This window comes from Apium graveolens, chromosome 7, assembly GCF_009905375.1.
Source record: "Apium graveolens cultivar Ventura chromosome 7, ASM990537v1, whole genome shotgun sequence".
Classification (NCBI taxonomy): Eukaryota; Viridiplantae; Streptophyta; class Magnoliopsida; order Apiales; family Apiaceae; genus Apium; species Apium graveolens.
The window spans coordinates 219,314,727-219,320,726 of NC_133653.1; positions in this window are offsets into that span (position 1 = coordinate 219,314,727).

The following is a 6,000-nucleotide window of genomic DNA, read 5'->3' on the forward strand; positions in this document are numbered from 1 at the left end:
GCTTGATACTGTTTATATAAAAAGACTCCAGTCTGCTCTTTGATATTTTTACAGACTTTAAATATTACAATACAAAATGCAAGCTAAGATTACAATACAACTTACTAAGGATTGTCAATTTGACTTAGTCTTGTTATAGTACATGCATGTCTTGCACAACAATCTCCCCCAATTTGTGAGAAGATTGCTTATCACAAATTCATGTCTGTTAACAAGACTAACCCCAAGCTACAAGGGAAAATAAGACTAATATAAAAATTAACGCAATTACAACATTTATATATTAGGAGATTTCTTGAATTTAAATAGTTACAACATTTAGGTAAAGACGGTTTTTGCTTTTGTTTCTTCTCTAATGAAATCCTTTAAGTAAACAAGAATTTCAAGTTCTTCTATGATTGGTGTCTCACTTAGAACTTCCACAAGTTTGAGTCTGTCTGTCTTTGGATAACCATTTAGCAAATCAATCCTAAATCTTGTGAATTTTCCAGCTTTGATGTTTATAAATTTTCCATCTTTAGAAATTCTGCCTATTCCTTTGGCCTTAAGTTCTTCTGATTTTTTCATGTACATTTCAATCTCCTCATTGTATTTCCTTATCCTCTCCTTAAATTCAGCTTTATTCCTTTCTCTTCTTTCCTCCCTTTCAATCAACCATTCAGCTAAAACATATCTCCATGCTCTTGTAGCAGTATCCTTATCCTTAAGTAAGCTTATCACTCTTTTAATTTATGTGGGAGAGAGAGTGTCCATCAAGGTACAGCCTAGAAATGTGAAGGATCCATCTTCATAGTAGATTCTCACTTCCCCTTAGAGTAACAACCCAGACTTTAACTATTTCCTCAACTAGTTGTTAAAAATAGTCTTCATATGAGATGCACTGTTTTAAAGGTAGAAAATCATTCTACTTGAAATAATTCAGATGGCCCTTTCAGTGACTTCAACTTTTTCAGTAGGCTTAGCCTTCTTAGGTTTTCTCCCAACAGACTTGAAATGAGTTTTATGTGATGGCTTGACAGAAGGTAGGTTTATGATTTACTTGAGAGATGTTTGGCTTGAGGTGATTGGAATTTTTATAAAGGTGTTAGCAATTTGTTTGTTTAGGAATTTAGGCTTAGAGGGTTGAGTTGGTTTGATGTTGGAGTTTGTTGGCTTTGAAGGTTGAGCTTGAGTTGTTTAGATTTTTAGGGTTGGTTGATGTGGTTCTGAGCTATCTTGTCTCTTCTCGCTTCTCCTCTCACTTCCTTTCTTCTTATCATCATCCTTCTTCTCATCCTATTTCTTATCCTTGCTACCAGTTGCCTTGAAAAATTGACTTGGATTTGAGCCAGAAGGTTTTTTGATCATCTTCTTCTCATCATCATCCAAGTTATCCTTAATGATTTGAGTTTTGGGTAAGTTGGCTTCTGGATTTCTTAGGTATCTCTTCAACAGCTTAATCATCTCTTTATCTTCACTAGTTTTGTTTTTCTTGGCCTTCAACTTAGTTTCTAGAATCATAATAAGCTTTTTGTTAGCCATGACACACTGTTTGGGAATCTGAAAGTGTTTGAAATGTTTGGTGGTAGGACAGATGTATGTAACTCCCTTGCTTGGTTGTAGGTATGCTTCAGGAAAAGCAGCCACTTGAGCATTTTTTAATTTAGTTGGCAAGAGAGTGTCTTCATGAATCACTATTCTGACTTTGCTTATTAAAATGTCCAACTCGGATGCCCTCCTAGAGATAAGATAGTTGAGGGACACCTGCATACATCTGTCTTCCCCTGAGTCATTTATGTTGACCACAATCCTCTTCTCCTGAAAATTGTCTTTTGTTACCAAGATCACCCTTAATGAGTTTATTATCATGTCCATGGCCTTCTTGTAGGTGAAGAAACTGTTATTGAGAGAAGCCCTGAGAGCCTTGAGCAATTCATTAAATTCCCTGCTAAGACTTCGTCCCTCAGCTGCCCTTATGAGCCTCTCCATACCAATATCTACTTCTTGAATTATGCTCTTGTCAGCAGTTTCGACATTTTGAGTAGATGATCTTGATCTTGATAGCCTAGCCTCTATCTCCCTCTTAGTCTTATTGGCAGGCATGAGATGGGGAGTAGGAATTTCAGGCCTCACAGCTTCAGGAAGTGCAGGCAATGGTATGTTTAGCTTACCCATGATGGCTCCCAAAGCAACATAATTTTGCATTTGTAGGTTCTTGTGGGAGTCCACCAAGGCTTGAATGTTAGCCTGTTGACTCTTCACCAGTGTAGTGAGAGCATGCACCTGAGCTGTGAGCTGGTCATTTGAAGTTTACAGAGTGTTAACTTGACCTTGAAGTGCCTGGATTTGAAGATTTGTAGAGGTTGAGGCAGGTTGATGAGAACTGGTAGATGTTGAGGGGCCAAAAGTTGCTTCCAGAGCTTGTTTGATGCCATCCATGAGCAATGCAGAAGGCTCATATATGGTCTGGTGAAGCTGGTCCGGCTTGATCTTTGTATCATTTGAATTTGTGATTTGCTGTTGGACCACTTCATGAAGAGCAATGAAAGACTGTCTGAGATTTTTGACATCTTTTTCAATAACAGTCAGATCCATCCTTTCCATTTCATCAGCAAAATGTTTGAACTTTGAAGTGATCTTGACTTGTGATGGTATTATCTCATCCATTTTCTCTTTCAATAGTATCCTGATTTTGTCTTCATGACCAACCAACTTGAGTTCTAGTGCTTTTCCAAAGAGATTGAAAGCTTTGAGTTGAGCCTTGGAAACTTCATTAATTGCATCATATGTTAGGTTACACAACACTATAGAAGGGGTTTGAATATAGTGTTTATACAATCAAATCGATTTAGAACACACGTATATAACAATAATCAAGTTTATTCAATATAATAAGCTCCGTTACAAAGTAGGTTAAACTACTCTCTCAGTGATGAACAATATCGCTAAGAGTTGCTAGGTTACAATGAATAATGTTCTCGTGAATGATAACACTTATAGTGTAAACCCTAAGCTGTGTTTATATAGTACACAGTTACAAGATATCTTCTAATTGATATGGAATATAATTCTGTCTCCTAAAATATATCAATCAGATATTATCTTCTACAAGTCTTCTAGCTGTCCAACTCTTCATGCATATCTTCTATTGTTTTAGTCATGATCCTCTCCTGTAAATCAGCTACATTCCTTATCTGAAGTACCCGCACTTAAGTCCTGATATAAATCCTGACGACCTTAAGTTCTAATATAAGTTCTGACTTCAGTAAGTTCTGATTTTCAGTAAGTCCTGATATTAAGTTCTGAAACTAAACACAACAGATTAGACATGACATCACAAATATATCTAACAATCTCCCCCAACTTGTAAATTATGAAAAATATACAAGTTAATAGATTTGATGATGTCAAAAACAATTAAGTACAAATGCAATGAGATTTTATTTAGACAACTAACTACAACTTACAGTCCTTGCAGCTTTTACCAATTTTACTGAGTCAATCTGAATCCAAAGTGATTCTTGACAAAGTTTGATATCAGCTTCTCTTTTGAATTCCTCAGGATTTGAGCTAATGTAGCCTTGACTTGCTTCATTTCTTCATCTTGACTTCCAATCTGCTAGATTGCAGTCCTAAGTGCTAAGATGTGATTTCTGTGGCGCCCTCCAAACCCGGGTCAGAAGTTTGGGGTCCACACACACATACCTTATTTATAACCTACTTATAATAATAATAAAGATAATAATAATATGCAGTGACCCTACTTATCAACTACCACGGACCGCAACAGGTTAAAGTATGCACACAAACCAAATACATCTACTTACAGTACAAACCGATCAAATCGCAATTATCCAACCCATAACTGAGTATTAAACATTAGTACAAACTTTTACAAACTTTAAATTATCCCAAAAGAAGCCTACTAACTCAACTTGATCAACCTGAACCCCTAGCTCTCGCGCTGGACTGGGGATCCTCGGTACCAATCGGTTCCTTCTTAACTGGAAAAGAACATAAACAACATCGCACAAATGAGCTAACTAGCTCAGCAAGTCACAATGACAAAACTGAGAATAATGATCATCAGGGAAATATGGTTATGGTATCAAGTAAACAATGGATTATGATTTAGAATTGGATATTATACTTTCATTTAAAAAAAAACAAGGTTAGGCTGCTGATCAGTCACGCACTAACCCTGAGCAAAGCACACAACACTGCTATAACTACTGGATCCAAGGCACACATTGGCCTAACTTGACCATTTTATGGTGTGACCACGAATCTGGTCCACAATTTTATAAAAATAATCCAATTCTACCATAATAGCAGAATAACCAGTAATAAACAATAAACAGGACCATTAACAACATTGGACGTTCAATAATGAAAATGGTTTCAATCTGTATAAAGATCAATATGGCATTTCCGAAGCTTGGCTGTTAGGTAATGAAAGAATTGGATAGCAAAGGAATCAACATTTCAGGGTTCCAAGAATTTGGTCTTTCAAAGCATAAGATACAATGGGTTGAATGTGTAAGCAATCTAGTTAAGTGTTTAATATTTAGTTTGTATGTATTTGTGGAGTAGTATCGTATATTTGAGGTTCGTATTTGATTATACAACATTCAATGGTCTACAAAAAATCAGGTTACAGCTCAAGATCAATAACTGGAATCAAGGTTTAGGGTTCAGTGCTTCAAAGCACTTGCAATATAAAACATGAATATCAATCATTACAATATCTCGAGAAGGTTCAGAATACTTGCCTGGTACTAGCTTATTATACTGCACTTGCTCTCAATCACCAATGTCTTACTCCTTGACTATCTATTTCCCTTTCCTACGCTTTGCCTCTTCTGCTCACATATCATAAGCATCAATCAATATTTAACTCATACAATTCTGTTCGACACATACTTCTATCTACCCTTCATTTTACCCAAATCCGTAACGGATTGAAAGTTATGCAATAAACAAGTAAACATCGAATATATAGACCGACAGTTAACCAACAAGTCACATATAACACATAACACGTCACATAATCAATGATATATCATTTATAAAGAAGTCTCAGGTCATAAATAGGCTTTCGGATATTTAAAATAATTTTTAAAACATTTTTCGGAATTAAAACAGATCGTTGAATCAATTTTGAAGTAGAATAGGGTTCGGTTGGCCAATTCTGGCTTCAAAACAATTTCATAATAATTATCGAGCCTTGAAAACAATTTAAAATAATATTTTAAAGCTCGAAACTATTTTTCGGAATTTTTAAATCATTTTTAAATAATTAAATCTAATTAAATAATTAATTAAAATCAATTAATAATTAAGTAAATCAATTAATCAATTAATTTTCAAATTAATTGACTAATTAATCAATTAAAAATTAACTGAAATTAATTAACTAATTAATTCAGATTTATTTTTGAATTAAAAATAATTTTCGGAATTAAAATAATAATTTTTGGAATTTTCAGAAATTAAAATCAAATTTTTATAATTAAAATAAATAGGAAATATGATTTTTAGATATTTTTAAAACAGGAATCCAAAATTTGCAAGTTCTGGAAACGTCAGGGACCTAACTGTTTCTTCCCCAAAAGATAAGGTATCAAACTGCAATTTTACAACCCCCGTCGCCGGAAAATACAGGGGTGGTCGGAGAACACGATTCCGACACCCTCACCTCACCACAAGCTCCAGATCACATCTACAGACAACCAGGAACTTATTCATGTAATCAAATCATTCAAATAACCCCAGACTTGGCCGGAAATTGGCCAAGAACATCGCCGGTTTCCGGCGAACTTCGGAAATTTTCAAAACACAACTTCCTTCGATTCCGACATCCTCTGTTAACGAGCTATATACCAATCGATTGCAAATTTCATAAGGAACATAATCCACTATAAATCAACAGCTAATAACCCCTAAATCAAAAAGGCCCAAATTTCAATTGAAAACATTCATACGGGTTATAAACCCTAATTTTAAAATTTGAGAATTAAA